A 13003-nucleotide genomic window follows, 5' to 3' on the forward strand; every position below is an offset into this window, starting at 1 on the left:
TATTGACATTTTATAAAAATTAATAAAAAAAAATATTTTTTTCACGAATAACGAAATATGTATTCATATATATTATATGCAAATCGTGGTTTTTTTATAAGGCGTTTCTGACGGATCGTCTGTTCAAAAATTGTGACTACTTCGATTGTTTTAAGAAAAATGTTGAAGGACCAATAAAATGAAAAAGTTGGTAAAATTTTAATTTAATTTTTTAAATTAAATCTACTTCTGTAGCTTTTAAAGAAAATATTGAGATACCTTCTGGCCAATAAAAATGTTAAGCCTTCTAACAAAAAATCTTAGGATTTCACAAAGGAAATATGTACTTTCTCCAATTTTATAGAAAATTTCGTATCTTCCCTACTGACTAAAAACCATAGATCTTCCGCCCAAAAATTGAAAATTTTGAGTGTAGTCAGATATTTAGAGAAAAGCTCATGGATTTGGTGGACTTTCTGAGTAAAAATCTTAGATTTTTATGGAAAAAGTATATTTATACATTTATTTTTTACCAAAAGTTGTGGATTTATTCAAGAAAATTCTGAAGAAATATCCTGACGTTTTTCGCGGAAATAATTAAAGAAAATCTTGACAAAAAAAACGTAGGTATTTAAAAAAAATTATGAAGGGCATTTTGACAAAAATTCTTTATTTATGTTACATGTTACTTTTTTATGGAAAGTTTTGAAGGACTTTTGTGACAAATTCCGGATTTTTAAATCAAGTATTGAATGTCTTTCCAAACAAGCAAGCGATTTTTTTAAACAAAATATTAAAAGAGATTTTTACCAAAAATTGTAGATTTTCATAAAAAATATTAAAAGATCTATTGGATAGTGGATTTTTAAGTGAGATATTGAAGGGGCTTCTAAAAAATTGTGAATGTTTAGGGAATATGTTGAATTATATTCTGAAGAAAAAACGTTTCATTCTTCCTTTTTACCGAAAATGGCTAATTTTTTAAGGAAAATATATCAGAATTTTCCAACCGTAAAATTAATTTTTTCAAGTAATATATTGAAATACTTTTTGAGGACAAATCTTGAATTTTTAAAAAAAATTGTTGAAAACCCTTCTGTCTAAAAATCGTGGATTTTTATATGAAAATTAATTTTTTTTAATTTTTAAGGGAAAATATTGATGGACATTTTGATCGAAAATCGAAGTCTTTGGAAAAGATAATGAAGGTTCTTCTGGCCAAAAGTGGTGGATTTTAAGGAAAAAATTGTGGATTTTCTGGGGAATATATGGAAAGATCTTCTTGCAAAACATCGTGGATTCATTAATAAAGATTTTGAAGGACTTTTTTTTACCAAATATCGTGCATTTTTAGAAAAATTATTGCAGGATATTGCAACCCAAAATCTTTGATTTCTTAAGAAATTGTTGAAGGGCCTCCTGACGATAGAATTAGAGAATTTTTGATTTTGTACAAATATGTCAGATTTTTTTAGGAAAATGTTTGAAGACACTTTGAGGATTTAAAGAATTCTGGATTCTGACAAAAAAGTGGATTTTTAGGAAAAATGTTTTTTCATGAAATATTGAATCAAATATCGTGATTTTTTTAAAATCTGTCAAGGGAAATGTCAAGGGAACTAAAAATCGGGAATTTATGAAAGGCCCTTTTTTTAAACAATAAATTTTTTAAGGAAAATATTTGCAAAGATCGCATGTTTTTAAGAAAAATATAATAGATATTTGAAGAAAGATTCTGCATTTTTTTCAAAGAGAGTATTGAAAGTACATCTGACCACGAATCGAGGATTTTATAAGGAAAATATTAAAGGACTTTTTGAAAAAATTGAGGTTCTTCTAAACGAGATTGTAGATAGTAAAAATATTGTAGAAGATATTCTCCACAGGTCATGACTTTTTAAGAATGATTTTTGTAAAATATTAAAGGTTTTCTTAACGAATTGTGGATAGTTAAAATATTGTAGAAGATATTGTATAGAGATCCAGCTTTTTTTAAGAAAACTATTAGAGGACCTTCTTGAAACAAATTTGAATTTTTCAGTGATATGTTGACGGAATTTTGACCAGTGTCTTTGTAAATTTTTCATAAAATTGTTATATCTTCCTAGAGAAATGTCATGAATTTCTAATAAAGCGTAATATAAATATTTTACCAAAGGCTTGTTTTTTTAAAAAATACTTTCTGACCAAAAATCGAGAGGTTTCCTGGAGAAAAATCTCGTATGTTTATAAGGAAGATATTGAAGGATCGTTGACAACAATTATGTTTTTTTTTAGATTTTTCTAAGTACCAAATGCTGTCTGAACAAAAAACCCAGTTGTTGTTATTAATATTTTCATTTAAGTCGTATTAGACAAAAATCTCATGAATTTCCCAAAGAAATGTGAAATATCCTTCCTGTCAGCAATAGTGGGAAGAAAAATTGTAATATTTTTTGACAAAACCTGGTTGATTTGTATTATTAAAAAAAAAACACTTTTTAGAATGACTTTCTGACTGACTCACAATTTTCAGTCAGAAAGTCATTCTTTCTTAAAATAAAACAAACTCGTTATTTTTTATACGGAATTTTTGTGGGTATTCTCACAAAAACTCAATCATTTAAAAGTCGTTTTTTTATAATAATGGACCAAGGAAACATTTTTCTATAAAAGATCGATTTTTATTAACAAAGATTTTTTCATGATTTTTTAGTGAATATGTTGAAAAACATTCATATCGAAAATCATAGATTAATTTGATCATGGATTTATTTAAAAAAAATCCTTTATTAGAGAAAACATTTTGGATCTTTCAAGCAGTGTTTTTTTTGATTAAAAACATCTTTTAAGGATTTGTGGATTTTTTATATATTTTTCAACACTTCCTAGCAAAATATTTTTATTGATTTTGAAAATTATTCATTAGATTTTGTGAAACTGAAAAATCCTTGTTCTAAAGTACAGAGAAGAAGAAATAATTAAAACAATTTAAAAAAATTTCCGGGAAATAAAGCTCAAAGAAAAGCCGTGATATGGGAGCTATACTAAAACTTGGTCCTGTCGCTAAATCTGTGATAATTTTTAGCTTACTATCTTAATTTGTTTTGACTCTATCGTGATTACAAGAGACGGACAGACGTCGTGTTAGAATTTTACGCTGACCAAGTGCATATCTATTATGTTGGGTCTAAAATTATTATTTCTATGATTGACGGAATGAAGAATGTACTATGCTCTCCATACTATGTATGGTGGAGGGTATACAAATTGTTTAAATATCCTTTTCCGTATGGAAGTAAAATCTTCAATGGCAACCCTAATCTTCTAACCCATCGTAATGTGGGTAATGTAGTGTAATAGATGATGTTGTTATTCATGTTTCATCCTTCGCATTTCGAGTAATTTTATACGAAAAAAAATTTGCATTTTCAGTTGTTGTGACAAAAATGGCACCAACGAATAGACATCAGAAAATACTCAGCGTTTCACTTTATTTTGTTTTCTCTCAAACACTGGCAGTGGTGCGAATTGAATTTCCATGTTCTTTAAAATAATTTTTGTAATTGAATGTTGGCAAGAGAAAAAAAAAAACACACGCACACTCACTCAAGCCTCCGAAACAATAAAGAAATAAAATTAAATATAATTGTGGGCTTTTCTTCAAAAAAAAAAGAGAAAAAAGCCAACGTCGCTTTTTATCAAAAGTAAAACAAAACCGAGGGAAAATTTAATACATTCATCAACGTCATGAGGACACATATGTCTGCGTTTGTGTGTGTAGGTGTGTTCATGTGATAATTTGTGGTTTCCTTTTTTTATAATTTTCCTTTTTAAATGTTTGCCAAAACACACACACATACATACACAAATAAAGGAGAGAAAAAGTAATTGTGGTTACGAATTAAAACTAATCAAAGAACGAACAAATGTGTAAAGAAAACCTCAAAGCGGTTTCAAGGGTTCGGTTTTTATTTTTTTTTTTTTGCTCTGAGATGTGTGTGTGTGATAATATCAAATGACAATTTGAATATGGTGGTGAAAGGTATCACATTATATTCCCAGGAATCTAAAAGAATAATATATTTGTAATTTGTTTTATTTTCAAGCCCCTGAAGGTGGGGGCTCATTTTGTGGCAAGGGTAAGTAATATCAATTTAATGGCTAATTATTTATAATTGCATTCCAGATCCTTGCGCTCAGATATAATATTTTTATGTAAATTAAATGAATACGTAAAAAAAACATTCACAAATGAAAGGTGTTCTACCAAACAGTGTTGGCATGTTTGTTCACGATTCCATAGAATTTTGTTGTTGCAAAAGGGTCAGGCTTAATCCCTTTATTGTTGCTTTTATAAATACAATGTTTGTTTATTAGTGGAAAACTATGTTAATGTTTACCAGGGGGTAAAGCGGGGAATACTTAGGTTCCCCAAAATGCCACCAATCCTCATCAGTTCCCTAGTTTTTTGTCTGGGATATTCTCCCTAAAAGTGTTTATTTTTATAAATAACTCCTATGACAAAACCTTTTTTTACCCAAGTGATGAGATAGTAAGCTCAATTGAAGAGGAACCAAAGAATTACATAAAACCAAAATTCTTTTGCTTTTTGTTTGCGATGGTACGAGACACAATAATGGGATTAAGCCTGACCATTTTGCAACAACAAAATGTTTTAATAAATTTAATAAAAAAATGTCAATATTCAATTTAAATTTATTTATTTTGCCTAGTTTGAATCTTTTTTAGATATTGTAATATTTATTATTCCCTCTACCTTAGAAAGCATGGTACATTAACTTTGTCATTCCATTTATATTTCTAAATATCCGGAGATAAAAAAACTGCAACAAAATCAAACGCCATAATTTTTATTTATTTTTTTTAATTTCATTGAATGAAAGCTAAATCGGAAATAACATCAAATTTTGGAATAAGTTTAGAATTGTTCGAATTGGTCATCCTTGGTACGAATTATGGCCTTCAAACGGCCAATGAAACTGTCACACGCTGCCCGAATGTTACTCTGTGGTATTTTGACCAATTTCCGGCGAAGCGCTTGTATGAGGTGATCGACACTTTGGTAGCTTTTAGTACCAACCTTGTTTTCTAAAATACTCCAGACACAATAGTCCAACGGATTAGTATCCAGCGGTTTTGGTGGCCATTGTGCTCTGGAAATGAAGCGAGGAACCTCATTCTGTAACCATTCTTGGGTGGCGAGTGCTGAGTACGCTGAGTCCTGCTGGAATATCCTAAGGCCTGCGGTCAAAATGTTTGCGTGCCCAAGGCATTCGGCATTTATCCAGATGCCACGGTCGATTAATACGAGCGGAGAGCGACCATCGGCTGTTATGGCGGCCCACACCATCACCATGGCCGGCGCATAAGTTCTGGTTGCCAACCGAAGGTGCATATTTTCATATTTTGTTTGTTTACAAACTACTGGACAACCAATTTTTTCTCATCGGAGAAAACTAAATTCGGCAGTTCACCACTTTCAGCCAAGCGACGCGACTCTTTAGCTCTTTAGAGTCTATTTTCTTTCTGTTGCGGTGTTAGTTCTTGCACTTTTTGGAATTTCAATGGCTTTACCGCGAGCTCATTTTTCAATATTTACCGAAGGTGATATTGCGATATGTTCAGCTCACGAGCAATTTTTCGGCCACTATGACGCGGGTTTCGATGAAGTTGCTTTTTTATTTTACGAACCATTTCTGCTGATGTTGTTGCTTTCTTCCATCCACTCACTTGACGTCGGGCTACGCTACCGGTACGATCGATGGTACGAGTCACAAAGGATTTATTCACATTTAAATGCTGGAGTGCTCTAACGATAGCCACTTGTGGTTTTCCAACCGAATATAAAGACATCGCACGATCACTCTTGAATTCCATCACAAATAACTTTTTTTCTGGAAAATTTGCACCAAAATGATTTTGTACGCTTGTAAACAATATAATTAGCAATCACTGGAATAATATTAACAGCTGTCGGACGAGTGACTTAGAAATGACAGCAGTCTGAAGATGGTTGCAGGTTTTTCATCTTACCCTGTATATATTTGATCTGATTTTGTATTTTACTCCCTCACACCTGTAAAATACTCTGCAAAGCAATGCTCTTTGGTTCCAACCATTAGATGCAGCGTAGAAATGCCTCTGCTAAATTTGATGGAGATCGGTTCAGATTTGGATATAGCGTCAATCATCTTCCGATTTCACATTTTTGTGTCTAAAAAGTGTAATATGAGCTGAAAGAGGGTGGTTGTTCTAAGAATATTGATTCAGACACAAATGCCTTCGTCAAGGCAATACAATAGAAGCCTGTCATATATTAGTTCCTTTTTTCCGTAAATTATAACTGCTTTAACGACCATAGTTTTTTAATTCGCATAAATTCCCCATAAAAACGGTTATTTGTTATATGTAGCTCTACTATATATGGCAAAGTAGTGTAGGGTATCATAAATTCGCCCCAGTCCGACCTTGGTCTTTCTTTACTATTTTTGCTTTTTTTTGAAAATTGAGTATAGCTTTGCCGGTTTGGCACGTAGCTCACTCCTGTTGAAGCCGAATGCTGCAAACATTCTTCAACATGGCCAGATAACATAACTGCCACTTCTACGTCACTTTCGAAGAAAAAATTTCCAATTATGCCTTTAGACCAACACCCGCACCAAAAAGTGACTAGTTTTTGGTGCATCAGATTTCCAATGATTTCGTGCGGGAACTGAAAGTGCTTCTCTTCTTAAAACCGAGAAGCCAACAATATATACCTCAACAAAAAAATGTTGTAATCAGAGAAGATCGATCGATTAAGCCGGCGAATAATGACGCTAAAATCATCAAAATACCGAATATAGGGTGGTGCTGATATATGGGGGCCAATACAAAGACCTGGACCTGCATAGAAAATTCTCTGTCATAGGCTGTAGTATCCACTATGAACTTCAAATGCCAAATTTGAAACAATTCCGCTTAATAATGTCGCTAAAATCATCAAAATACCGAATATCGGGTAGTACCGTGATATGGGGGCTATACGAAGACCTGGACCTAAACAGAAAATTTTCTGTCACAGACTGTAGTTCCCATTACGAACTCTTAATACGTAATTTGAAACTACTCGGGCTAAAATCACCAAAATACAGGGAGGTATTGATATATGGGGCCTATACGAAGACCTGGACCTGCATAGGCAATTTTCTATCATAGGCTGTAGTATCCATTACGAACTTCAAATACCAAATTTTAAACAATTCCGATTAATAATGTCGCTAAAATCATTAAAATACCGAATATCGGGTGGTACCGTGATATGGGGGCTATACGAAAACGTGGACCTGCACAGACAATTTTCTGCCCTAGGCTGTAGTATACATTTCGAACTTCAAATACCAAATTTGTAACAATTCCGTTGAATAATGTCGCTAAAATAATCAAAATACCGAGTTTCGGGAGGTACCGTTATATGGGGGCTATACGAAGACGTGGACCTGCACAGACAATTTTCTGTCATAGGCTGTAGCATCCATTTCGAACTTTAAATACCAAATTTGAAACAACTCCGTTAAATAATGTCGCTAAATCATCAAAATACCGAATATGGGGAGGTACCGTTATATGGGGTCTATATGAAAACATAGACATACATGGCCTATTTACGAACTTAACTTGCCTACTGGAAAAATAATCATGTGTGCAAAATTTTAGCCTCCTTTGTCAATTCGTTCGAAGGATAGCGTGATTACAACAGACAGACCGACGGACGGACATCGCTAAATCGACTTAGAATTTTACGCTGATCAAGAATATATATACTTTGTTGGTTCTGACATGAGTATTTCGAAGAGTTACAAATTGAATGAAAAAGTTAATATACCCTCCATATTATGGTGGAGGGTATAAAAATGCTGAATTTATACCTAAACCTATTATGCAAATCTGACATGAGCTACAAAAAAACGTTAGTTTGCGACCCTATGAGATCTTTTATATCTGCTATCTTTACATGGAGCGTAGATTGAATTTTTAAGTGTCCAGGAACCATTTTCATTATCAATATTCCTCAATTTCGGTGTCAGTAAACTCTTTGAAAAATTTCGTGACTTTGTATCTCCTTTTGTGTTACACAAAATTAATAAATATTTAAATCTTTATCTTTGATCTTGAAATTCTTTGGGCAACTAAAACTGTACACATTTTTTTTTTTTTTTTTTTTTTTTTTTTTTTTTGTAAAAAAATCTCCAAAACCAATCTTCCAAACATGGAATTCCTTTACAAAACCAATTCGAAAAAAAATATTTTTTTTCCGACAACTTGATTGTATTATAATTTATTTATGGCTTCTAATATTTTATCCAAAAAGCAAAAAAAAAAGAAAACTATTAATAAACATTGTCTTATGGATTTAAATCGTTTATGGTTTACGTTTTTTTGTTTTTCATCTTTTCCAAGAAAAATCTGTTTTGGTCTTAGTTATATTGTTTTGTTTTTTTTTTTTTTTTCATTTCCCCCTTCCCTAGATTTTTTTTTTTTTTTTTTTTTGGTCAAGAGATTTGTTACATTCAGCCCCCTAAATTATGGAGACGCATAAATGAGGGATGAATAAAGCCAGAAAAAAGAAATAAATTTATTATCTTTACAATGTTTTTGCAAGCTGAGCACACGAGATTGAAAGGGAAGAGAATAAAGTGGGAGTGGCGGTCGGTCGCTTGCTTACTAAGGACTCCAACATAAATGATAATGACAGAATATTTAATGTCCACAAAAGCCAAAAAACACAACAACAACAACAAAATAAAAGACAGCAACCAATTGACTTGCGAATGACGTAAATTTGTGTTCAACATAACAAGCTAATGATGATGATGGTGATGACGAAGGAGGAAAAGCAAAGCAAAGGGAAGATTATGGTCAGTGATTATTTTTGGGGATTTTTGTGAAATTTAAAATTCATAAGGATGTTGGATTTGATATTGGCCTTGAGCTTTTTAATTGTTTCACAGAAAAAAAAATGATGTGACACTTTTTTAAAGGGCATTGACTTTGGGTGCCATGTGAGGGTGTGTGTGTGTTTCTTTATGAATGTATGTGTCTTTAAATTTCCATGTTCAAAATCGTTTAGACAAAAAAGTCAGTACAAGACCTTAAGGAGGTATTTTACCAACATACGATGTATTAGGGGAAATAAAACCATCAATACCTGGAATATACTCCATATCAAGAGGAGCAGCAGAAGAAAATAAATTGTAATTTTTTTTACAGGGTTTTCAAAAAGTAGTCGTAGTTCTGAATTAAGACCACCGACAGGCTCTATGGTAATTACAAGTCGATTATACCGGCAGATGTATATCCTCAGCCAATGTTTATTTATTTAAATATGTATTTTTTCTTTCCTGACTTGGAAAGGTTCCGAAAGAGTGGGTCATTTTGTATGAGACTTAAGACCTAATTCAGCCAGATTTGCACTTTAGCTACTACTTTCTCCACTTTACATGCGATACCTGATAATTTTTTGAAAATATTGAAATGTGCGTGAAGTTCCAGATATCGCAGACCGGAATGTTCCACTTTATCTAATAATAAGAAAAACATTGGGATACAAAGTTATTAGAGAAAAATCAAATATTTATTTCCATTTTTTTGCGAAAAAAATACTGATCAAAATACTAACATCTTGTGGGGGAAGAAGTAGTGGGCGGATAAATTCCATATAAATTAAGAGACTTGTTGCGCTAGTTATGATCGATATAAGTACTAAAAATTGTGGCCCTTTAATAGGGATCCGGAGCAGAAGTGGTGGGCCGGTAGATATCGACCACACCAGATGTTCCCCTAGTAAAAATATTGGGATGTGCGAATTTGGAGGAGAATCTGATGCTTATTTTGCGTATTATGACCGTTTTTGATATTCAAAATGTTGACCTTTTATGGGGGAGGTACCAGCGGGGGCGATATCTACGAATTTCACAACAGATATTATGTAAGTAAAATTATTGATATGTTTAAAATTTGAAGAGAATCGGACACTTATTTCGGATTTTAAGCGAGATAAAGATATGTGAAATTTAAAGAGAATCTGATGCTTATTATGAGAGATAAAATTATTCAAAATTTTTAACCTTTGTGGGGGAGGTACTTGAAGCAGGGGTCAATCTTCATGCCAGATCTTGTGTTAGTAAACATATTGGGATGTGTGAAATTTGAAGAGAATAGGACACTTATTTCGTATTTTATCAGCGATAAAATTACTCAAAATTGTGACCCATTGTGGGGGAAGTAACAGAAGGAGTGATCTGATATATTCCATCCGATAACTGTCAAGAAAAGATCAAATAAACATCAGATCTTTTGTTGACAGACATATTAGAATGTATGAATTCTGAAGAGAATCTGATGCTTATTTCGTAGTTTAAAGGAGATATAATTATTCAAAATTTTGACGCGTTGTGCGGAAGGTTCTAGAATCAGTTGTCCGAAGTTTCTTATCTTCATACCAAATCTTGTGTTAATAAAAATATTAAAATGTATGAAATTTATTTGGCAAACTGACTAAAACTCCCCAGACTAATCATCGTGACCATTTGACCCACAGAGTAATTATCCAAACCAGACCTCGGAAAACTTGTTCGAATTTGTACAAAGAGAAGAATTCACTCGAATTAAGGCGAGAGCGCTTCTTGGAGCAGAAAAAAATCGAGAAAACTCAATTTTTTCACTTTTGGGTGGGAGCAAAATTTGCTCTAAATCTAGCAGATTCTACTCTTGGAGAGCAGTCTTTTCGTTTTTGTCATCGTCGTTTTATTTCAATGTATCTGTATTTTGTTGTACAAGATCACCCCCAGCTTCGCCCCCTTCCCCATTATTCCCCTCTTCGCCATCTTCCCCCCTCTTTCATATCTTCCCTCTCTTCACATTTCTTCCTCTTTCTCACGCCGTTCTTCCGTTACACACACTCACACACAAACAGAAAATAAAATATTTTTTCCACTCATTTTCACAAAAAGAGTGAAGTGTAGACTCCGCAAACTAAACACCCACTCTTCGAACAAGTTTCGCTCGGGCAAAACTGTGCTCTGATCCAAACTACCCTTCTAAAAATTATTTATACACAAAGAAGACCTGTAAACAAATATTGAAATGGCGATATTCCCAAAACAAGTCACTGCTGGATATGGATTTTTGCCCGGAGGCAATTTCAGTAATATTACATACATTATTGTTGCGATTATTTTGGTCGAATATTTTAGACCAATAATGGAGTACTCCTATAAATGGTTCATTTTTCAAAATAAAAATTGAACCTACCTTTAAACTGTATCGTAAATAATCAAAATATTCCAAATATTTGTCATAAAATTTTGCTCTTCTACTAACAACCCCCAGAATACATTATTGCACTAACATTACACAAACTTTAATGTTTTTAATAATAACCAGCAGACTATTAAAGTAGAGGTAAACAATTAAAAAAATAGCTAAATTCGTCCAAACCGAACATTTAATACCCTCCATCATTTTGAAGCAACTCGAAAATTTTAAAAACAAAAACATCGTAGGAAAATACCTGTCAACTAAAACCCCCTTATATACGGGCTATACGAAGACGGCTAAACTCCTTCATGAGTTTTTTTTTTTTTTTTTTTTTTTTTTTTTTTTTTTTTTTTTGTTAGTTGGTTGTACATTCGGAACAAATATGAAATTTGAAACAATTCCGGTGACAAAAAAATCTAAATACCGAGTATTGGGACATCGTTGTATGGGGGCTATACAAAGACGTGGACCTGCATAGGAAATTTTCAGTCATATGATGTAGTACCCATTACGAACTTCAAATACAAAATTCCGGTAAAAAATGCCGCTAAAAACGTCAAAATACTGAATATTCAGATGTGCTGTTATATGGGGCTATATGAAAATGTGGATCTATATAGACAATTCTTTTCCGGGGGGTAAAGTACTAAGAGGTAATTACTTGTGTGGATTTTCAGATAATTCCATAGAAATTTTGCCTAAAATGATCAAAATAACGAATATCTGAAGAAACCGTTACATAAGGGATATACGATATCGTAGATCTATATTGTCAATTATATTCCCGGGGGTAATGTGCTCACAAGGAAGTCCTTTTGTGGATTTTAAGACAATTTCATTGAAAAAATGTGGCTAAAATCATCAAAATATCTAATATACGATATCATGGAACTTTGAAGACAATTCTCTTCTAGGGGGTAAAGTAGTCACGAAGAACTCCTTGTGTAGAATTTCGGATAATTTAATTGAAAATAGTGCCTGAAACCATGAAAATAACTAATATCGGGAGGTGCCGTTATATAGATGGATATACCATATCGTGGACATATGTAGACAATTATCTTCTAGGAAGTAAAGAATTCTCGAATAACTCCTTGTGTAGAATTTCAGACGATTCCATTAAAAATGTGGCTAAACTCATCCAAATACCAAATATCGGGAGGTACCGTTATATTGGCGATGTTCGATATCGTGGACATATTTAGACAATTTTTTTAAGGGTAAATTACTCACGTACAAAACCTTATGTAGAATTTCAGACAATTCCATGTAAAATGTGGCTAAAATCATAAGAATACCGAGTGTCGGGGTACTTTTATATGGGTCAATACGATCTCGTGAACCGACATAGCCTATCTTCGAACTTGACATGCCTGCAGACAAATTTGCAAATTTCTTTATTCGTTTTGACAGGGCTAAATGGTCTTAGAATTATACGCTGATCAATAATTTATATACTCTGTTGGGTCCAATAGTATAATTTTGATAAGTTACACACGGTATGACGAACTTAATATACCCTGCATACTATATATGGTGGAGGGTATAAAAAGAAGACTGGTTTATCGGCGTTGAGAAAGTTTACATCGAAAAGTAAGAAAAATGGAGGTAGCAAGTTCTCCCTATGAATAGATAACGAATACAAATTTTCTAGCCATACCCGAACTGTAAAAGGTATTTAAACCATTAAAATACTTGTAAACGGCTTACAATTCACAGAAGA

Source organism: Musca domestica, unplaced genomic scaffold (assembly GCF_030504385.1).
Source record: "Musca domestica strain aabys unplaced genomic scaffold, Musca_domestica.polishedcontigs.V.1.1 64, whole genome shotgun sequence".
In the NCBI taxonomy this organism is placed as follows: Eukaryota; Metazoa; Arthropoda; class Insecta; order Diptera; family Muscidae; genus Musca; species Musca domestica.